Genomic DNA, 24,634 nt, shown 5'->3' with positions numbered 1-24,634 from the left:
TCACTACCCATTCCTGCTAATACATGTGGGGACAAATGACACCGCAAGAAAGGACCTGGAAACCATCTGCAGTGACTTTGAAGACTTAGGCAAGAAAGTGAAAGAATTGGGAGCGCAGGTGGTCTTCTCATCCATCCTCCCAGTGGATGGCCATGGAACAATGAGGTGGAATAAGATTCTACAGGTGAACAACTGGCTACGTCGATGGTGCCGTCAACAAGGATTTGGATTTCTGGATCACGGAATGAATTACCTATACGATGGACTACTTGCTAGAGATGGGGTGCACCTTACGAAGACTGGAAAACATGTATTTGGAAGTCGCCTTGCTACACTCATCAGAAAAGCTTTAAACTAGAACAATGTGGGAAGGGAAGCAAAAGGCCAGAAAAAGCCATACAGCTGACAAATACTATTGAGATCTCTGCTACTGGAAGTGGAAAGGAAGAACAAAGACAAAACAATTTAAATAATAAAAATATGGGAGGAAGAGAAACCAATCACAAACTAAAATGTTTTTATACAAATGCACAAAGCATGGGCAACAAACAAGGAGAATTGGAACTACTAATGCAGGAAAAGGAATATGATGTCATTGGAATCACTGAAACTTGGTGCGACGATACACATGATTGGAATAAAAGGCTAAAAGGATACAACTTATTTGCAAGAAACAGACTTGATAAACGAGGAGGAGGTGTTGCATTGTATGTTAGAAAAGCGTATATCTGCACAGAGATTGAAGCTTCAGAGACTGGGAGTTCTGTGGAAACTGTTTGGGTAAGAATACAAGGAGAGAACAACGGAAAGGACACCATTGTAGGCATTTACTACAGGCCACCTGGGCAAGCTGAAGATATGGATGAACTCTTTATGTATCAAATGACCAAGTTCTCCAAAAAATATGACGTAGTGGTCATGGGAGATTTCAACTATCCAGACATTTGTTGGGAATCTCTCTCAAGTAAAACTAACAGGTCAAGCAAATTCTTATCCTCTCTTGCTGACAACTTTATCTTCCAAAAGGTAGGGGAGAAAACAAGGGGATCTGCTACTTTGGATCTAATCCTTATAAACAGGGAGGAAATGGTTGAGGAGGTAAAGGTGGCTGGGACCCTAGGAGGCAGCGATCATGCTATTATAGAATTTTGGATAACTAGAGGAGGAAGACATGTGAAGACTCAAACTTCAAGGTTAGATTTTAGAAAGGCAGATTTTAAGAGACTCAGAAAGAGAATAGGAGGGATCCAATGGCTGGATGTCCTTAAGGACAAAAATGTCCAGGAAGGATGGGAAATTTTTAAAAATGAGATTCTCAAAGCACAATCGTTAACAATCCCGAAAAGTAGGAAGAATGGGAAGCATTTAAGGAAACCAGGATGGATGAACACAGAACTTAAACACATGCTAAAAAGAAAGAAAGAAATGTTTATTAAATGGAAAGAGGGAGGCATATCTAAAGAAGATTATAATGCAGTCTGCAGATCCTGCAGGGCACGTATCAGGTTAGCTAAAGCTGACAATGAATTAAGGCTTGCAAGAGATGTCAAAAGCAATAAAAAAGGATTTTGGGGGTATGTCAAAAGTAAAAGAAAAGTCAAAGATGCTATAGGATTTTTACAGGATGAAAATGGAGAAATGGTAAGAGAGTATGTTGAGAAGGCCGAACTTTTTAATTCCTATTTTGCATCTGTTTTCTCTCAGAAAGAAAATGTAACATCAACTGATCTTCACTGTCCTTTTAAAGGAATAGAGGAATCCAAGTTATCTGTAAACAGAAAGATTGTGAGGGAATATTTAGCTAACATAAATGAGTTCAAGTCTCCAGGTCCAGATGAATTACACCCCAGAGTACTGAAGGAGATCGTAGAAGAAATTTTAGAACCACTCTCCATAATCTTTGAAAATTCTTGGAGAACAGGAGAAGTCCCAGAAGACTGGAGAAGAGCAAATGTTGTTCCTATCTTCAAAAAGGGGAAGAAGGTGGACCCAGGGAACTATAGGCCGGTGAGTCTGACTTCTATACCAGGAAAGATCTTTGAACAAATTATTAAACAACATGTATGTAAGTACATGGATAAGAATGAAGTGATTAACCAGAGTCAGCATGGGTTTGTAACTAACAAGTCATGTCAGACTAACTTAATTTCCTTCTATGACAGAATCACTGACTGGGTAGATCAGGGAAATGCTGTAGATATAGTATATCTTGACTTCAGCAAAGCATTTGACAAAGTATCTCACACCATCCTTATTGAAAAAATGACCAAGTATGCAATGGACCAGGCAACTGTTAGGTGGATTCATAACTGGCTTAGTGATCGGACTCAAAGGGTGGTTGTAAATGGCTTCACATCCAGCTGGATGAATGTCTCAAGTGGGGTACCACAGGGCTCCGTCCTGGGACCTGTATTGTTCAACATCTTTATCAATGATTTAGATGAAGGAATTGAGGGTAAACTGATTAAATTTGCTGATGACACAAAGCTAGGAGGGATAGCTAATACTAGAGAAGAGAGAGAGAGGATTCAAAAAGACCTAAATAAACTGGAGCAGTGGGCAGCAACCAACAGAATGGTTTTTAACAGGGAAAAATGCAAAGTACTACATCTGGGCAATAAAAATGAAAAAAGCATATACAGAATGGGAGGAATAGAGCTAAGCAACAGTACATGTGAAAAAGACTTAGGTATACTAATAGATCATAGACTGAACATGAGTCAACAGTGTGATGCAGCAGCAAAAAAGGCAAATACAATTCTGGGATGTATTAACAGAAGCATACAGTCTAGATCACGTGAAGTCATTATCGGTCTTTACTCCTCTTTGGTCAGACCTCATCTGGAATACTGTGTACAGTTTTGGGCACCACATTTTAAAAAAGACATAGACAAACTGGAGCAAGTTCAGAGAAGAGCGACCAGAATGGTGACTGGTCTGCAAACCATGTCCTATGAGAAACGGTTGCAGGATTTGGGAATGTTTAGCTTGCAAAAAAGAAGACTGAGAGGAGACTTAATAGCTGTCTACAAATATGTCAAGGGCTGTCACATTGTAGAAGGATCATCTTTATTCTCATTTGCACAAGGAAAGACTAGAAGCAATGGGATGAAACTAAATGGGAGGAGACACAGATTAGATATTAGAAAAAACTTTTTGACAGTTAGGGTGATTAATGAGTGGAACAGGCTGCCACGAGAGGTGGTGAGTTCCCCTTCAATGGAAGTCTTCAAACAGAGGCTGGACAGACATCTGTCTGAGATGATCTAGTGAATCCTGCTTTGAGCAGGGGGTTGGACCAGATGACCCAGGAGGTCCCTTCCAACTCTACCATTCTATGATTCTATGAAAGCGGATGAGTTCCAACTATTTCTTGACCTGAACAGATTTGTTAGAAAACTCACTTGAGATAGGCACTACCACATTCAGAAGTACAAAGGTGATTCTCCACCTTTGGTCAATGATGCATAGGTACATCAAGCTGTGACACCGAAATCTGATTTCAATCCACTACACCATAGAGGGCATCCTTTAGGCACTTTCTATTCTTTAGTAATGGAAGAGTTTGAAAATATTAATAAATATAGGGTGGGTAAAAATAACCTCCAGAGAAGGGAATTTTCAGCTTTGAAACGGTTACAGAGTAACAACAACATTGTTATCCGACAAGCTGACAAGGGGGGAGGAGTGGTCATACAGGATAAAGAGGAATACATAAAGGAAGCCTATAACATACTGTCTGACACCAAATATCACAAACCAATTACATCTGACCCTACCGATGTCTTTGAAAAAGAATATAATAAGCTGATACATGAAGACTTTCAAGCTAAGATATTGAATAAAAGAGAAAAGCGTTATTTAACAAATAATAGCCCAAATCAAGCTTTCTTTTACCACCTACCAAAAATACACAAAGACACAAAGAATCCCCCCGGAAGACCCATCATATCAGGGATAGGCTCTCTCACTAGCTCTCTATCCCATTTTATTGATCTTATTCTTCAGACTTATGTCCTTAAATTACCATACTTTTTAAGAGACTCATCCCAATTCATTCTGGAGACAAAGGATCTACAATGGGGAGAAAACTATATGTTTCTCACCCTAGATGCATGTGCTCTATATTCCAACATAGAACACAGTTTAGGTCTTGATGCAGTAGACCACTTTCTATCAGGGGACAAAAATATACCACCGGAACAAAAAACATTCCTGTTGAAAGATCTAAGATTCATTTTGGAGCATAACCTTTTCTCTTTTCAAGATAAGATTTACCTCCAGCAGTTCGGGACCGCGATGGGGACTCGGGTCGCTCCCAGTTTTGCAAATCTTTTTATGGGGCGATTCGAGTCCCTATCGCCTATTACATCTCCAAAATATACCGAACATATATGTTATTATCGTCGATATATCGATGATTTATTCCTCATATGGAAAGGTACAGAAGAGGAAGCATCTTCCTTCGTCCACGAACTAAATCAGAACAACTGGGGAATCTCCTTCACAAGCAATATGTCCAGAGAAAGAATTATTTTTCTGGACTTGGAATTATTTACCAAAGATCAAACCATTCAGAGCAAAACCCATTTTAAACCAGTTGACACCAATGGTTATTTAGATTTCTCCAGCGCTCATTACCCCAGATGGAAACGTAACATTCCATCCAGTCAATTTCGCCGGATCAGGCGCAACTGCACTTCCACAATAGATTATATTGAACAATCTAAAATCTTAATATCCAGATTCGAAGATAAAGGTTATCCAAAAGAATTGATCCAGTCCTCTTACCGAAAAAACCTGACACTTACACAAAATGTTTGCTTAGAAAAATCACAAAAAGATTCGGTAAAGGATATATCTACATCCGTAGAATACTAAACAAGTACTGGTATCTTATCAAAAAAGATCCAATTCAGAAAGGGATGGTACCCTCTAGACCCAGCATAGTTTTCAGAATAGGTAAGACTCTAAAAAATAACATAGCACCCAGTCTTTTAAGAGATAAGGAGGTAAACAACAGGAATGCTAAACATCAGAAAAAAGAGAAAATGGGAATATCTAAATGTGGAAATACAAAATGTCACTGTTGTAAGATTATTAATTGGGATATGAGGAAGAGTATCCACACTAAGAATCCCAAGATCACCTTCCAACCCACCCAAGAGCTCACATGCAGCTTGGAATTTGTCATCTATGTGGTAACATGTACTTGTGGGTTACATTATGTAGGACGGACCACCCAAACACTACGAAGCCGTATGAATGGCCACAGGCACAACGTTAAAATGGGGTTTCTCAAACAGAGCCTTTCCAAACACATCACTCTTGTGCACAACAAGAACTTTGACTCCATAACAGTTACACCCGTAGAGCAAATTCTACCACTCACCAAAAACAGAAAATCGGTCCTCAAAGCGAAAGAATCCTACTGGATCTACAGACTAGGTAGTCTGTATCGAGATGGATTAAACGAGACAGTTGAGACAGTATAAGGGATATGTAGCTAGCTGAATAACACCACTTTTTCCATGGCAATTAACATCATGACTAGTGTTGAGCGATACCTTCCGATATCAGGAAATATCGTATCGGATTGGATCGGACCGATACTCAAAAAGTATCGGATATCGCCGATTCCGATACCGGAAACCAATGCAAGTCAATGGGACACAAATATCGGAATGAAAATAAACCCTTTCTTTCCTTGTAGGTTAATTCTACATGAAGTAAAACAACTAAGAATAATGTAGAATGTATTACACGAAAAGCCGGCAATTCATCAGCGGCATACACCGGTACCCGACAATTTACAACAGAAAGAATAGAGCTTCACACATAGAAGCTCTATTCTCCCCGCTCCTTGGTGCTGCGCTCCCCGCCCGGTCCTAACTTACGATCGGGATGGGAGGTGGCGAGGGGAGCGGAGGATCGGGGTGGGAGGCTGCGGGGAAGCAGTATGGGGCTGTGTGATTGTTTAAAAGCCGGCGGCTTTTTACCGCCCGCCGGCTTTTAAACAATCAGGAGTATTCTCCCACGCTGGGATGGCATTCTGATGACAGGCTGGATCGCAGCTGAGCGCTGCCATCCAGCTTGTCATACTTCAGAGACACTGCAGAGCGCAGGCATTATGGGAACTTCCGATTCCGGTATTCGATATTGTAAAAGTATCGGAATTAAGTATCGGAATTCCGATACCACGAATATCGGCCGATACCCGATATTTCTGTATCGGAATGCTCAACACTAATCATGACACTTACAGTAAAGTCCTGTATCAGAACTAAGGACCTGGGGCATCTATCTGGCAATCCCTGATATCTCTCCAATACATCATAAGTCTTTGACCAGTTTGTCTCATTTGACCTCCTTCTCATATAACCTGTTCATATGTGCAAATCATTCCATCTGAGAATTAACATTATCGTTGTAGTGGCAAGTAACATCAATATACGCGTCATTGGTTTCTACCCCCCCCCCCTATAATTCACCCATTCACATTCAATTTATCACCAGCACATACATATATTTTAATCATTATAGATCCAAAATTCATGAGACAATCGAAAATATACCATCAAATCACTTTCCTTTATTTTTATCAACACATGCCCCAATTATTATCCAGCAGATGCTAAAGCATCATATTATCATGTTATATTCGAGATCCAATCCATATATATGTATATGTATGTGTGAATGTATATATATGTGTGGGGAACAACCCAAAGAAAAAATATAAGCAATCTGACACATCAAACAACAATTTGTATCACAATAACACTCACCGCCCTGGTTCGGGGCCGCTCTATTTATTTATTTATTATTATTTTTTTTTTATTATTATTATTATTTTTTTTTTATTATTGTTATTTATTTTTTTTTGCTACCCATCATATCAGTCCAATGCCTCCCTAAATCAATTTTTAGATTTCTTGTAGGAACTCCACATGGTAGATAATTATAGATTTTGACAAAATAGTCATTTGGTTAACATAGGCTTCCTGCTCACATTTGGGTGACGATTTTTAAAATTTGAGCAATGACACTATTGGTAAGAAATATATGTACACATGAGTCCACCTATATTCATCAATTAGACTCCAGACTCCACAACAGAGAGGAAGAGTAGATTTGAGTTGGGTGTTACCTCTGAGGGTGACCCCACCCACAAGTAAAGATGCTGGGTATAAGAGTTCAGTTAAACCTAAGGTCTCATACACACCTGATGAAGGCTCTATGAGCAGAAACGTGTTGTGTGATCCTTTTTAAAGACTCCCTTCTCCCTTCCCCTTTGTACATCCATGTCCCTTATGTGTATTCACGGTTTTATGTTTTTTTAATAAACCTACAAATATTAATCCCTGGTGGAATATCCTCCATGTGATTGCACCACAGTTGGAAGATTCAACAATTTTTTGGTCACTCTTTCATCCACGGGAGCACCTCCAGAATCTATTTGTCTCATACTGTAGTATATACACATCCGAATTCAACCTTGAACAGCAACCATCCAGAGACAATCCTAATCATGGGTATATATATACTTCGGTACGGTCACTGCCCAGCTCCACAATAACCAAAGAGAACTAACTGCCACCACCAATCATTCATATAGGCCAATTGGACACCCATTATTATTGGCATCCATGTAGCCTACGAGGCGCCATGGATGCGGTTTATAGAGCAAGAGGAACGAGGCTATTAAATTTTATATATTTAATCCAAGAATCAGGCAATGCTTATAGCAATATACAAAAGATGTTGCAAATGGGACAAGACAATACAGTTTATGCAGTGACATGAAAATAAAAGAGATAAACAAAAGAAAGTTACTAGACCTGTTGTCATACGAATGGCGCAGATCTTGCGAAGGGGAGTACTCCGTTTAGAAAATGGTGCAGTCCCTACAGAACGCTGTATCTCCCAGTACTGAACAAGGGTTCTAGGTCAGAATCTGAGTTTATCAGGTACCGGCCACATCCACCTACCTTCCCCAGTGACTTCAGACTCAGGAACCAAAAATTATGAGATTCCTGGTCTTAGGGAAATCTGCCCCCTCCCCCACACACACACCCCGAAGGTCCCAGGCAGGAGATATTAACTTTTAAGTCCTATCACGATTTTAGCTTTCTATGCATATGAGACATGGCATATATAACTTTATCCACCTGGCCGATATTAATTCTGGGCTAATAGGCAGGCCACACAGCAATGTAAGTGAATGTGCTATGCTGGGTATTGTGACATAATGCTGAAAATATGTCTCCCATTTCTATAGAACTTACACCTGTCACAAAAAAAAATATTCAAATCTACATGGCTCCATCCTGTCTGAGCCATTGCTCTGTGTGGCTCTTTGAAGTCAAGAAGGACCTATATACACAGGAACAGAAAAGTATCACCACATCAGGCTATTGATTACTATTCATACTGACCACTCCACAGGAGTGTGGCTGTATCAAAGTGAAAAGGGGGTTCATAGAGCAAATGGGAGCAAGAGAGTGTTACTTCTTCCTTTCATGGGCCTGATTTTACTTCATAGTGAATCCATGCTCCTATGGTTGATATGAGGTTGACACTATGTATATAGTGTAGTAAAAGTGTATTGAAATACTTACCAATCAACATCTTTCCCGATTTTCAGCGACACTCCGGTCCTTTTCTGGTCCACGTGAACTCTCTTCGGCTTTGCTGACTCACACTGTGTGGGGTGGTGCTGCTTTTCCAATGTAAATCTATGAGGCTCAAAACAAGGCTACACAGATTTAGATTGAGAAAGTGACTTAAAGATGATCTGTCACCATGTCAAAAGTATCCAGTTTCCTGTTTTATTCCTGCTGCTCCTCTGAGTATTACAATTACAATGTTGGTTTTTTTTTAAATCCACCATAGGGTTCCAGAGATTTGGGCCTTTTTATTTAGAGCTATTTTTTGGGCCTTTACCAAGGGGCGGTGCTCACAGGCTAATTATGCAGAGCAGCCTAAAGACACGCCTCAGAGGATCCTGTGAGCAATGCCTCCTTGCTAAAGACCATAAAAATTAGCAACAAATTAAAATAGGCCCATATATCTTTAACTATATAGCAGATTTAAAAAAAAAATAAAAGCAGAATACATAGGGGAGCAGCGGGAATAAAATAAAAGCAAAAACTGGCTACTTTTAAACTGGTGACAGGTCCTCTTTAAAGCTCTGTGTGAGCTGACAAGTCTCATTTCAGGTCACATGGGCCAAAACAGAACCAGATCGACAGTAGAAATCGGGTAAGACGGCAATTGGCAATACTTTTAATTAGTATTTAAAAAATATATATATATATATATATATATATATATATATATATGCATTTATATTATTCTTGCTATGTTAAAAAGTTTAATTTATTATTTGTTTTTAACTTGATGTCTTCTGTTCTTTTGCTCTGTTATTTTTATTTTAACTTTTAAGCCCAACTTGGACTTAAAAATGTAGGCTCATGAAGTTATTAAAATTTTCTAAACGTCATTTTTTCAACATTTTTTTATTCTTTTTTATGTTGAAAAGTTAACTTTTTATATATTTTTCATTTCTATTTTTCATGGAGTTTTTTTTGAAGGTTTACACGATTAGATAGATGTTTATGTTCCTACAGCACCCGAAATATTATTACTTACGTATAAACACAGTCACAGTTAATATAGGATCTATGACAAATTTTTTTTAATTGCAATTTGTTTATTTAACACAGATTAACTAATTCCAAATACCAAGATTACACCGACTGTCAAACTTGTCAAAAATCTAAAAAGTAATTGTAAAAATTAAATCCTTTAATCCTTAAATTTTGCATCCAACACGGATGAAAGAAACTCTGTTTGAGTGCACTGAAATTAATCCCTCAAGAGGGAAATAACATTTTTGACATTCAGTCAATACCAGCTCCTCACACATGTAGTATGAATTATATGGGTACACAAAGGGGCCAATTAAAATGTTTATATAAGCGAGAGAAAAAAATGGGATTTCTTTTGTATCGCAAATTGTTAAGTATGGGCATTTAAAAAAATGTTCTCCGTGATAAGGATTTGTTCACCATTTCAAACGGAAAATGGGAAGGATGATATACGTGACATATACATAAGTATGTAATAGTAGTGGTGCTTACATGATTTATATCTGTTCTGGATGAAAATGACCATTTCACGAGCCAAAGCAAAAGGCGTAATTTCCGTTTGCATCCCTAGCCCTGTATCCAGTTTGTACTCAAGTAAAGAAGACATCATGAATGCAGCTTTCTCCATTGTAGTTAATGTGAGCTGATGAAACAACTCAATGTTGACTGCTCCTTCCCATAAGCGACAAGGAGAATAACCCTACTATTTTATGGCAGCATCTACATTTTTCCAAAGTACTATGATTTGCAGCCAAAAAAACAAAAAAAAGTAAAGAATAAAGTGCACAGTGAATAAACATATTGATATTCCTAAATAGGCATTTCAAACTATGGTTGGATGTCTGTCTTGCAGAAGTAGCACCAAAGGATTAGTCCCATGGATGCTGGAGGAGCAGATGCCAATCAATGGTGGTTCACATGGAGACATCTATTTTATGAGACCCCTGAAAAAACTATAAAATACCTGAGTCTGGTCGTGAGTGCATACCAAAATTTGCACTATCTTAGTGTATTATCTGACAATATATAGTCCCTATGACCCCCAGACTTTCTATAGAGCTGGCAAATCATTCCCAGATTAAATACACCACTTCTGACCCTTCCTTCAAGAAATCATTGTGAGTCTCGAGACCGTGAACTCCACAGATCAAAACTACAAAACAGTAATTATAACATATGAAAACTTTTTTAAAAGTTTAGTTAGCCTTTAACCCCTTTATCACCTTGAGTTTTTCCATTTTTTAATTTTTGTGTTGCATCGGTGTCCCTGCCCTCTGCTAGGCAGAGACGCGGTCCCCCTTACCACCGCGGTTCTGCTCCGGCGTCTTCCGGCCTCTCTGCAGCTGCTGCTGGTGCATGCAGCTTCCCTGGAACTGTGCTTAGAGCGCGCGTGCTCCCTCCCTCTTAAAGGGGCCGCGCCCGCCATCCTAAAAAGTCCCCGGCCAATGGCTGCAGGACTTTCCCTATAAAAGGCACCTCCTCCAATATGGAGGTGCCCGTGCAAGGTTGTTGCTTTGTGTTACTTACTTTGCTTCAGCCCTCAGGTCCTCTGCAAGTCAGTCCTATCCGCCAGCCTGTTCTACAGTCCAGTCCCCCAGTCTAACTACTATTCAGCCAAACAGTCTGTCTACAGTCCAGTCCGCCAGTCTGTCTATGGGCTCTGCCCACTCGCTTACCTAGAAGCACCTGCCTGTTGCCTTCCGTGCCCGCCAGCCTGCTTTAACTGGAAGCACCTGCCTGTTACCTGCCTGTTGCCTGCCGTGCCCGCCAGCCTGCTTATCTGGAAGCACCTGCCTGTTACCTGGCGTGCAAGCCTGCCTGCTTACCTGGGAGCACCTGCCAGCTACCTGTTGTGCCCGCCAGCTTGCCTACCCGGAGCACTCGCCTGACTATCTGTCTAATCAGCCTGCTTGTCTACCCGTACCACCCATCAGCCTGCCTGCTGAGCTCATCCGCTGTACCGGTCAGTTCCTGCCTTCTGACCCGTGGGAGTCACCTGCTCTCATACAAGGTCGGTCCCAGAGTGGCACCTGGTCCCTCTGCTTGGTTCCTCCCTGGTTCACGGAGTCGACTGAGCCGCCATGCGACCTTAGTCGGGCCGAGTAGATATTTAGTCACACCCCTCTGGCCCCTCCTTGCACCGCAGCACAGAGGTTCCACCACCCGGATCCGTAATAGTTTGCACGGGCCATGGAACCCGGTGGCCCCCAGGCCCCTTCGCTTGCTGACCTGTACCAGGAGGTTTCTCATCAGAGATCCCAACAGGAAACTATCCTGACCTACCTGCGGTCTGTCAACTCCCACCTGGACACGCTGTCCATTCCACCTGTGTCCACCTCGAACCGAGCGGCATCCGCTCCGGTGGCGCCTCAGCCTATTAGTGCCATGACATCCAGCTCTGGACCCCGGCTCTATGCGCCTCCACATTTTGGTGGTGACCCTGTCTTATGTCAGGGTTTTCTGAACCAGTGCACGCGGCACTTTCAACTCCTGGCACATCAGTTTCCTTCCGACCGGGCCAAGGTGGCGTTCATCATGTCTCTCCTCACCGGGGAAGCATTGGCATGGCTAAACCCTCTATGGGAGAGAGGGGATCCCCTGGTGTCTGATCTTCCGGCTTTCCTCTCTGCCTTCCGGAAGGTCTTCAATGAGCCTGGACGAAGGACTTCTACTGCCTCCTCACTGCTCCGTCTCCGCCAAGGGAGTCTCACCGTGGGCCAGTATGCCATACAGTTCCGTACCCTCGCATCTGAGCTTGCCTGGAACAACGAGGCCCTGGTGTCCACCTTCTGGGAGGGTCTTTCCGGACGGATCAAGGATGAGCTAGCCGGCCGGGACATTCCTTCCACCCTGGACGACCTGGTGTCACTAGCTACCCGGATTTACATCTGTTTCTTGGAACGAGTTAAGGAGACTACCCGGGAGAGAAGATTTCCTCTTCTCGCTCCAGTTTTCCAGAAACCTGCCTCCCAACCAGCAATTCCCCGGGCACATTCACCCGAACCCATGCAGATTGACCAGACCAAGATGGTCAAGTCTCGCCAAGAGATGTGCCGAGCCGAGGGGAACTGTTTCTACTGTGGCAGTAAGGAGCATCTGATCCATTCCTGTCCGGTGAAGCCGGGAAACTCCAGAGTCTAGGACCGCTCGGAGAGGTCATCCTAGGCAAGAGTAAATCCTCTCCATCCTTGACTTTATCCGTTTCTATCTCCAGTGGTGTGACCCGCTTCTTTGAGACCGCCCACCTGGATTTCGGAGGCCGCTGGGAATCTCATTTCTCAGTCCCTTGTGGAGCAGCATAAGATTCCCACCAAATGTCTGGCCGAACCATTGGCAGTCGCTTCCGTGGATGGAAACTCCTTCCGGTGACCATCTTGCTCGTCACAGAGCCTGTAACCCTTCAGGTGGGAATGCTGCACTCGGACAGGATTTCTTTCCATGTGCTATCCAGTCTCTCTCACTCCCTTTTGCTAGGTCTACCCTGGCTACAGAAACATGAACCCGTCCTGAATTGGCAATCTGGTGAGGTGCTCCGTTGGGGGCAGAATTACCATGAGACCTGCCTGGCTCGACCTCCATCTACTCTGGCTAATCTACCTGGTCTGCCGGCACCCTACTGGTCCTATGCGGACGTCTTCGACAAGAAGGAGGCTGAGACACTACCACCTGATAGACCGTATGATTGCCCCATCAACCTGGTACCTGGTGCTTCTCCTCCCCGTGGACGTATCTACCCCTTGTCGCTGGCTGAGACCTGGGCCATGTCTGAGTACATCGAGGAGAATCTTGCTAGGGGATTCATTCAGAAATCTACTACCCCGGCTGGAGCAGGATTCTTCTTCGTTAAAAAGAAAGACGGCTCGCTACGGCCGTGTATCTATTACAGGGGCTTAACCAAATTACCATCAAGAATAAGTATCCCCTGCCTTTCATCTCGGAGCTGTTCGACTGCCTTAAAGGCACGAGGGTCTTCACTAAGCTCGATCTTCGTGGGGCGTACAATTTGGTCCGGATCTGCCAGGGAGACAAGTGGAAGACGGCATTCAACACCCGGGACGGTCACTATGAATACCGCGTCATGCCCTTTGGTCTCTGTAATGCCCCAGCCGTCTTTCAGCAGCTGGTTAACGACATTTTCCGTGACCTCTTGTATTCTTGCGTAGTGGTATACCTGGACGATATCTTGGGCTTCTCTCCGGATCTGCCCTCACACCGGAGGAATGTTCGTCAGGTTCTGATAAGGCTCTGGCAGAATCACCTCTAAGCAAAATTTGAAAAATGTCTCTTCGAGCAGACTTCCCTTCCGTTCCTGGGATATATTATCTCCGAGACTGGTCTTCAGATGGATCCCGAGAAGGTTTTCTGCCGTCTTAAAATGGCCCCGACCGGAGGGGTTGAAGGCGATTCAGCGATTCCTGGGCTTCGCAAATTATTACCGCCTCTTCATTCCTCATTTCTCCTCTTTCTCCTCCCGGACTGCTCCCAACTCCGCGCTCACCCGTAAGGGAGCAAATCCCAAGGAATGGACTTCCGAAGCGGAGGAGGCCTTCGTCTCCTTTAAACAAGCTTTCTCTTCCGCCCCTGTGCTGCACCATCCGGATTGCAACAAACAGTTCTTCCTGGAGGTTGATGCTTCCTCCTCCGGAGCCGGAGCCGTGCTCACCCAGAAATCCCCATCTGGGAGAATGGTAACCTGCGGCTTCTTCTCCAAGCTCTTCTCCTCGTCCGAGCGCAACTACTCCATAGGAGATCGTGAGCTGCTTGCCATCAAATTGGCGCTGGAGGAGTGGCGCTACCTGCTGGAAGGGGCTCTGCACCCGGTGATCATCTACACAGATCACAAAAACCTGGCCTATCTACAAAACGCCCAGAGACTCAATCCGCGTCAGGCCCGGTGGTCTCTGTTCTTTGCCCGATTCTGCTTTTCTCAACATTACCGCCCTGCAGACAAGAACATTAAAGCCGACGCTCTATCCCGCTCTTTCCTGTCCTCCGACCAAGAGGAGGAGCCTCTGCATATCATCGACCCCTCCAGAGTAATGACTGTGGCCCCGTTTGACCTCTCTCACCTTCCACCCGGTAAGACTTTTGTAGCTGTTATGGATCGTAAGAAGGTTCTTCTCTGGGGTCATTCGTCCAAACTAGCCGGCCATACTGACCAGAGAAAGACCTTCCTGCTCATCGACCGGCATTACTGGTGGCCTTCGCTACGCAAGGATGTTGCGGATTTCGTTTCGGCTTGTTCCTCCTGTGCCCGTAACAAAGTTCCCAGGCATCTTCCCGCTGGCCGTCTCTGTTAGAACCCTCCTGTTTGTTTTTCCATCTTATGTTTTGCAGTCACGTGACCACCTGCCTTTAAATTCCAGCTCTGCCCTCCTGGCTGTGCTGGACTTCAGTGTTTGACTGTTTCTCTAGCCAGGTGCTTCTGTGCCTTTCTCTGTCATTCGTTTGGTCCTTCTGGGACCTCTAGTACCTTTTTGTCTGTTTGTCTTTTTGTGTTCTGCGGCAACTTCTCTGTTTAGGAAGTGTCCCATTTTTGTCCCAGTCCTTAGTTCTTTTAGGGACACCTCCCCTTATGCTATAGGTCTTCGTTCAGACTAGCCGAGGACTAAGGCGGGTCTGTTCGCTAGGAACAGGCAGCCCGCTACATCTTAGGGATTCAGCTTAGTCTTACTGTAGGGACAGCTTTCCCCTTTCTTTCCTTAGTACTTGTTGCAGATCATAACAGTAAGTCCAGCCCAAAAAAAACCTAAAAGAAAATAAATTCGGGGATCAGTATGGTTTCCATCCAAGATTTGGCTCAACGCCTGCAGGGATTGTCTCTGGTGGTAGCCAAGTTTCAGCAACACGTGAGTAGCTGTTCTGAAGCACATTTTGTGGAACCCAAGGTAGGACTGCCTGATGTTTTTTATGGTAAACAGCAAGATTTTTTTTCCTTTAAAAATGCTTGTCTGTTATATTTTCGTTTGAGACCAAGGTACTCTGGGAATGAATCACAGAGCATTGGTTTTATTATGTCACTTTTGCGCAAAGAACCACAGGGGTGGGCCTTTTCTCTCCAACCTAATGATCCATGTTTAAGGTCTGTAGAAGAATTTTTTTCTGCTATAGGGCTATTATATGATGATCCTGATGGAGTCTCATCTGCTGAGGCAGAACTCAGGCGTTTGAATCAGGGGTCAGGTGATGTTGAAAATTATTGCACACACTTCAGAAGATGGGCCTTGGAAGTTAGATGGAATGATCCTGCTTTGAAATGTCTATTTCTTGCTGGTCTGAGTGAAAGGGTTAAGGATTTGCCAATTGCATTCCCTGCACCTGAGACTCTGCAGGATGCCATGCAATTAGCTGTTCGTGTGGATAGGAGACTGAGATTTAGACATAATGAGGTAAAGACTCCTGTAATGCCAGGTCCTAGTCCCCAGAAAATCTGCTCTGACGGCGGAGAACCGATGGAGTTTGGGGCGAAGTCGCTCTCCTCTCAGGAAAGAGACCGGAGGTTCGCCAAGGGATTGTGTCTTTATTGTGGTAAATCTGACCATTTGATTAAGTATTGTGAGTAGAGATGAGCGTTGTTCTACTCGAACTGTTCGCCAATCTCAAATTCGAGCTGTTTTGGGCGGTGTTCGAGCCGTTCGGCGAACACGAACAATTTGAGAAAAATTCGGCTGTTCGAGGTTATGTTCGATAACTGTTCGTACACCAAAATCATAACTGGATTTTTTCTCAGTAATGATGAAAATTAATGTTAATACGCAGTTTGAGTGTACAGCGGGGTGGGGGGAGGGGCAGGGGATGGATCTCTGCAGGAACAATGAAGATCTCCATTTTTTTTTTCTCTTTCCCGCATTTACAGTGGGGAGGTGCAATCTGTCAGCCTATCAGCAGCGCACACACGGAGCGAAGTGCTTTTTTTCACACAAGCAAGGGCATGTGTCATTGGCAGTGTATGTCACATGTCCTTGCCCTATAAGACCAAGCCATTTTCCCCGTCGCCACCATTTTCTCACTGCTGCAGCTGCGTGTTAGACGGCACCGCTGTTGCTGTGTGCGCTATACCTTGTTAATTTCAAGCCAATTTTCGCACAAATCTACAGATAGCTTGGGAGTAGGGAATAGTTGTGATTGCAGTCCTTTTAAGGACTAGGTTACAGCATTTCCTATGACTTTTATCAGGCAGGTCTGTGCTCTTAAATAGATAGATTGTGGGAGTAAAGACTAATTGTAATTGGAGTCCTTTTCAGGACTAGGTTACATCAGTTCCTATCAGTTTTTGCCAGGCAGGTCTGTGCCAGTGCTGTGCAAGTTTTTTTCACAGCATTTGGCTGAATCTAGCAAAGCTAATCCTTTTTGGCCTATTGCAGAGTGTGTTAGTCAGTGGAGTAGCCTATCTGTGTTGCAAGATATACCACCTGTGTATAGAATACCAATTTTTTTACTGCACCTAGTGAAGTAAACTCTTTTGGGCATAGCATCATTCTATTAGTCCATCTATACTGACCTCCATCAGGTTGCAAATTGAATATAATTTTTTTCTGCATCTAGCTCTGAAAAAATATTGGGCTTCTAGCTGTGTGTGGGACTTGTTGTATTAGTCCATCTATACTGACCTCCATCAGGTTGCAAACTGCATATATTTTTTTCTTCATCTACCTCTGAAAAAATATTGGGCTTCTAGCTGTGTGTGGGACTTGTTCTATTAATCCATCTATACTGACCTCCATCAGGTTGCAAACTGAATATATTTTTTTCTGCATCTACCTCTGAAAAAATATTGGGCTTCTAGCTGTGTGTGGGACTTGTTGTATTAGTCCATCTATACTGACCTCCATCAGGTTGCAAACTGAATATATTTTTTTCTGCATCTACCTCTGAAAAAATATTGGGCTTCTAGCTGTGTGTGGGACTTGTTCTATTAATCCATCTATACAGACCTCCATCAGGTTGCAAACTGAATATATTTTTTTCTGCATCTAGCTCTGAAAAAATATTTGGCCTTCTAGCAGTGTGTGGGACTTTCTCTATTAGTCCATCTATACTGACCTCCATCAGGTTGCAAATTGAATATAATTTTTTTCTGCATCTAACCCAGCCAATAGTTTTGGCCTAATACCACAGTTTGGCCACTCAGCTCTGCTCGGTTCCCATCCATTGTTTTTTTGTGCAAACAACTCCAGAGTTGTTAATTAGTTAACCACCAAAATGAGTGGAAAAAGGCCTGCTGCTGGTGGAAAGGGGAATAGGCATGTTGGGAAGGGGAAAAAAGGTTGTGTCCGTGGGGTAGGTGTTAAAGCAACAGTAACATCTGCAGAAGAAAGACCATCTTCCAGCCAAACTAAAATGTCTACTTCTTTTAGCGGACAATGTGATAAGATCCCTTTCTTACGGCCACGCCAATCGCTACAAATTCCAGATGAGGCACAAAAACAGCAGGTGCTTCAACGGATATCAAGTGCTCCTTTAAGTGGGCTCTCCTCCACATCAACTTCAACATCACAAATACTCCAGTCCTCAAAGGTGTCACCCCAATCGCACTTGCTTCCTCACAGCTCCCAAATCTCCAGCTGCCCGTCTGAGTATGAGGTAGAACAGATGGTTGAGTCTGCAGAGCTGTTTACTCATACTATAGCCTGGGAATCAGAGGTCGACTCCAGCGCTTCTGTGAATCCAGACGAGGAAATGATCTGCACTGATGCCCAGAATCTTTATGAGTCGGATCCAGGACCAGACGCAGAAGGTTCTGACCATAATGTAGACCCTCATTTCCAAACTGTAACTCCTGTTGGTGGAGACAATGAGGAAGACGATGATAAGACTCAAATACCTGATTGGAGCGACAACTTTAGTTTTTTGTCAGGGCAGGAACAGGTTGGCTCTGAGGACGACGGGTGTGATAACGCACAGGGTGATGATGATGAGGTTGGAGATCCCACTTACTGTCAACCCACAGTCAGCCAAGAGATGAGGTCAGCAGAGGACGTGGAGGAAGATGCTAGTGACGACGAGGTCAGGTTGCGCCTTCCTGGACAGAGACGTAGTACTGGAAGCACGTCAACAACTGCATCCTCAAACACAACTCTGCCTCTCACCACAAGTCGTGGTGGCTCTTCAGGTCGCATGGGTGCTAAGCCTTGCATAGCCTGGGCATTTTTTCAGATCGATAAAGATGACCCAACTCGTGTTATCTGTAACATTTGTCAGCAAAAGCTAAGTAGAGGCCAAAAAATACATAGTTTGAGTACTTCATGCATGAACCGGCACATGGACATGAAGCATAAGTTGCAGTGGGAAGCTCAGTGTGCTACAATGCGGCCTAGCCGGCCGGGCCAACCACCGTCTGCCATATCTTGTGCATCCGCGGCCTCTTCATCCTCTGTGACTGGGGGGACAGCAGTCACACCTGTTTTGGGGCGCAGACCTGCCACCTCTTTACCCGCAACAGCCAGCGTGATTGGCAGGTCATCATTTTCTTTGGAGGTGGTAACACCAGCTGGTGTTGAGCGCTGTCCGACATCGATAGCACCACCTTTGGATCAAGGCAACCTAACATGTCCGCCTGCATCTTCCTCACAGACCGGCAGTTTGCCGGGGACACCCTTATCAACCCCGTCTAAGCACAATAGCCAGCCCTCGGTCCCTCAGATGTGGACAAGTAAAAGACCATTTCCTCCTAGCCATGAGAAAGCTAAGAGGTTTAATTTCACCATCTGCAAGTTCTTGGCTACAGAAATGCTGCCTTTCCGCCTGGTGGACACAGAGGATTTTCGAGACCTTATGTCCGTCGCAGTGCCCCAGTACCAGATGCCCAGTCGGCACTACTTCTCAAAGAAAGGTGTGCCTGCGCTCCACCAGCATGTCGCACACAACATCACCGCTTCTTTGAGAAACTCTGTGTGTGACAGGGTGCATTTCACTACAGACACTTGGACGAGTAGGCATGGACAGGGGCGTTACATGTCGCTGACTGGGCACTGGGTAACTATGGTGACAGCAGGACAAGGGGCTGCTGTCCAAGTCTTGCCGTTCCCACGAGTTGTGCGTCAATCCTCTTTATGTCAAAGTTCCTCCACTGCTTCTGCCTCCTCAACCTCCTCTCGGTCTTCCACCTGCACCCAAAGCCTGTCTGGTCATGCCACAAGCTTTCTAACTGCGCAGAAGGGATCCTGCACACCTCCTTACTATGCTGGCAGTAGGGCTCAACGTCATCAGGCGGTTTTTACATTGAAATGTCTGGGAAATGTGAGTCACACAGCTGAGGAGTTGTGGTCAGCTCTGGAGAACCAATTTCATGAATGGTTGTCTCCACTGGACCTGAAACCAGGGAAGGCCGTGTGCGACAATGCTGCAAACCTGGGTGCGGCCCTTCGCCGGGGCAATGTCACACACGTGCCTTGTATGGCTCACGTGTTGAACCTGGTTGTCCAGCAATTTTTAGCCCACTATCCCAGACTAGATGGCCTTCTGCAGAGGGCACGGTCGCTGTGTGCTCACTTTCGCCGTTCGCATCCCGCAGCTCAGCGACTTACATCTCTACAGAAGTCGTTGGGCCTGCCACTTCACCGGCTAAAATGCGATGTGCCTACCCGGTGGAATTCAACTCTGCACATGTTGCAGCGACTGTGGCAGCACCGACAAGCCCTGGTGCAATACGTTCTGACGTATAGCCTGGGCCAACGAGATCCAGAGGTGGGGCAAATCACGCTGGAGGAGTGGTCTCAGATCAGGGACCTATGCACCCTTCTGCACAGTTTTGAAATGGCGACGAAGATGTTTAGTGCTGACGATGCCATTATCAGCATGACTATTCCGGTGATTTACATGCTGGAGCACATGTTAAACAGAATTCGGAGTCAGGTGGTGGCACAAGAGGAGGTGGAGGAAGTAGAGGAGGAGGAATTGTATGCGGAAGGGCTAACATCTGCAAGGTCCAGACGGTCGGCAGCACCAAGGCGGCAGGCATGTGAGGGTGGGGGAGATGGTTTTACCAGGGCGCATGGTAGCAGCCAAACTAGTGAGGAAGGTGCAGGAGCCCAGGAAGAAGTGGAGGACGAACTGATGGAAGACTCATCAGATGAGGGAGACCTTGATCACATTTCTGTTGTGCGAGGTTGGGGGGAGAGGACAGAGGAAGGAAGCATGATTGTTACCTCGCCACCAACACAACAGGGACTTGGTGCTCCTGGATGTGCAACACACATGAGTGCCTTCTTGCTGCACTACCTGCAACATGACCCTCGAATTGTGAGAATTAGAAATAATCCTGACTACTGGGTTGCCACACTGTTAGATCCCGGGTACAAAAGTAAATTTGCAGAAATTATTCCTGCCATAGAAAGGGATGCACGCATGCAGGAGTATCAGCAGAGACTGTTGCAGAATCTTACATGTGCTTTTCCACAAAATACCAGTGGTGCACGTAGTGAATCTCACAGTTCCAACTTGCCAACCGTGGGACCGTCAAGTGTTCAGCACTCAAACCGTAACAGAACCACAGTATCTGCTGGTAACATCAATTTTGCGGAATCATTTCACCACTTTTTTAGCCCATCCTTTGCAAGGCCACAGGAGACAAGAAGTTTGACACATAGTCAACGCCTAGAGACGATGGTACAGGAGTATCTCCAAGTAAACATTGAAGCCACGACTGTGTCACTGGACCCTTGCTCTTTTTGGGCTTCCAATCTGGATAAATGGCCGGAGCTAGCCACTTACGCCTTGGAGATCTTGTCATGCCCCGCAGCCAGCGTTCTGTCTGAACGTGTGTTCAGCGCTGCTGGTGGTGTGCTGACAGATAAGCGCACGCGGCTCTCCACTGATAATGTAGACAGACTCACGTTCATAAAGATGAACAAATCATGGATCCGAAACGACTTTTCTACCCCTGTGTCATCCCGGGGAGAGTAAAAGCTTGATGATTGGTTAAAATCACCCTACCAACCGTTTTAAGCTTTCAAATTACTAATCATGTTTATCTGTATCTTGACTGGAAAATAATTTGGGCTTTGTAGCAGTGTGCAGCACTGATTCTATTAGGCCATCTATAATAAGCTCCACCAGATTTAAAATTACTAATCATGTTTATCTGTATCTTGACTGGAAAATAATTTGGGCTTTGTAGCAGTGTGCAGCACTGATCCTATTAGGCCATCTATACTAAAGCTTCACCAGATTTAAAATTAATAATAATTTTTAGCTGCATCTAGCCCAGAAAATAATTTTGGGGCTCCGAGATGCGCAAGACACATAAGTGCCTTCTTGCTGCACTACCTGCAACATGACCCTCATATTGTCAGAATTCGAAGTAATCATGACTACTGGGTTGCCACACTCTTAGATCCCCAAAACTTTTCGATCAACCTTTTCATTTTAATAAAGACCAAAAAAATGGTCATTTTTGAAATTATAAGCATTAGCAGGTTGTTAGAAACTGAAATCAAACAGTTTTCAACTCAAAACTTTATTCTAGGTGATGTTACATTTTCACATAGGACCCCTTGTTCGAAAGGAGCTTCTGAACTCTCTCATCCATTGAATTTGTCAGGTTTTGGATGGTTTCTGCTTCAATTGTTTTGCATGAGGACAGAATACCCTCCCAGAGCTGTTGCTTAGATGTGAACTGCCTCCCGCCATCATAGACACTCCTTTTAATGATGCTCCAAAGGTTCTGAATGGGGTAGAGGTCAGGGGAGCATGGGGGTCACACCATAAGTTTGTCCCCTTTTATGCCCATATCAGCCAGAGATGCAGATGTTTTATGTGCAGCATGAGATGGTGCATTATCATGCAGAAAAATGATCTTGCTGTGAAATACACGGTTCTTCTTCTTGAACCATGGCAGGAAGTGCTGTTTGAGAAAATCCACATACATTATGGAGTTCATCTTTAGCGCCTTCAGGGATCCTAAAGGGGCCGACAATCTCTCTCCCCATGATTCCAGCCCAAAACATTACTCCACCTCCTCCTTGTTGGCGCTGTAGCCGTGTTTGCGTGGGGTGTCCATCAACCAGCCATCCTCCACTCCATCCATCTGGACCATCGAGCGCTGCACGGCACTCATCCGTGAACAAAACAGTTTTGAAATCAGTCTTCATGTAATGTTTGGCCCACTGGAGCCGTTTCTGCTTGTGTGAAGTGGATAGAGGAGGTCGACAGGATGGCGTATGCACAGCTGCAAACCTCTGAAGGACCCTGCATCTTGTTGTTCGGGGGACGTTGGAGGCACAAGCAGCTTCAAAAACTTGTCTGCTGCTATGACAAGGCTTTTTTGCCGCTGCTCTTTCAACCTGACGTAATTGCCTGTAGGAAAGAGTCCTCAATTTGCCCTTATCAGCACGCACACGTGTGTACTGTGAATCAGCTACATACTTCTTGATTGCCAAGACACTTCATCCTGATCATCGCACAATGTTGATTGTAGTCATGCCTTGACCTAAACACTCCACAATTTGTTGCTTCTCAGCAGCCGACACATCCTTTTTCTTTCCCATTTTGGCAGAAAATGTAGGCTGCTTAATAATGTGAGACAGCCTTCTTAAGTAGTCTTGCCTTTCATTGGACACACCTGCCAAACTAATTAGCACAGGTGTCTGCAATTGCTTACAGTGATATAAAGAGCCCTGACACACATCACCATCAATGAGTTTAACTGACAAACAAACAAATTCTTCCCTTATCACTCCTAAACACTTTTTGCATAATAATTTGGAACACAGTGTACATGTGCTTTTCCACAAAACACCAGTGGTTCACGTAGTGAATCTTACAGTTCTAACTTGCCAACCGTGGTCTGTATGGAGTTGTTCAATAAAGGGCCCAAAATTAAGATAACATAGATGGGAGAGGTCTCTATGAATAGGAATTCCTAAGTATTTGATACCCTGTGAGGGCCAGGCAAAGGGAAAGTTGGACTGGATGGAATCCTATATGGATTTGGGGAGGGAGACATCGAGGGCCTCAGACTTCGCTGCATTGATTTTAAAATTTGACCATGTAACAAAGTGATCTATTTCAGCCATAACAGCATGGATGGATATATGTGATTGAGTGATATATACTAGGACATCATCAGCAAATAGAGAGCACTTGTACTCGGTGCCTCCCACCTCAATCCACCTAATATTGGGGTTATGGCGAATTGATGAGAGCAGGTGCTCCGTCACTAGGATGTATAAGAGAGGGGACAGAGAACATCCCTGCCTTGTCCCATTGGTGATTGTGAAAGGTGATGAAAATGTTCTGACGCGCCCCCTGGGCCTTGGGACACCCGGAGCCGGACCCTTTTTGGTGGATGCTGGTGGTTGTAGTCTCCGTGGCTGCAACCCGGTTCCGTGGCTCAGGGCGGTCAAACCAGTGGCGGAACTATTTATGTGGTTTTGATGTTTAAATGTCCGACTACGCCACCCGTGGATTGCGGTCAGAGTGAGCCGCCGCTCCAGGGCAGACCGCTGAGGCTGGTGTTGTGGGTGCAGCAGAGCGTAGCATAACTCCCCACGGGAGGAGTATAGCCTCAGGGCAGTGTATGCGGAGGATGGGGGTGATGGTGCAGGGCAGCAGCAGTAATGACACGGAGTCAGTGATGCAGTCCAGGGCCTTTACTCACAGTTCTTATTATCCAGACCACGTCTGCAGGTAACGGCTGCCCACGTCGTACTGTGCTCACCAGGTGAGGGGCTCAGACAACTCCCAGATAACTTTGGAGTGCTTCACAGGACCCCCTTTGTGTGTCCTTTGTCTGGCCTTTCTTACCAACCCTTCTGTCCGGCTGCCTCGGGCCTCCTCTTGGTAAACTTGGCGCCAGTTTCCCTGACCCTATGTGGTGCCTTCCTAGCGGGTGTAGCGAGGGGCTGCGCCACATAAAATGTCACAGCCTCCTGTTTCTAGCTGAGGGTCGTTTCCTGCCTCCACTAGTTTCGGGGACCGGTCTCCCCCTTTGGCCTGACCCCTCCACGCAGGTGGATTCGGGCGTGCGGTGGCGACTCGCC

This window comes from Phyllobates terribilis, unplaced genomic scaffold (assembly GCF_046119375.1).
Source record: "Phyllobates terribilis strain yellow unplaced genomic scaffold, ASM4611937v1 Scaffold_5__5_contigs__length_657084704, whole genome shotgun sequence".
In the NCBI taxonomy this organism is placed as follows: Eukaryota; Metazoa; Chordata; class Amphibia; order Anura; family Dendrobatidae; genus Phyllobates; species Phyllobates terribilis.
The sequence above is the reverse complement of the archived record's forward strand: the minus strand, read 5'-3'. Positions refer to the sequence as shown.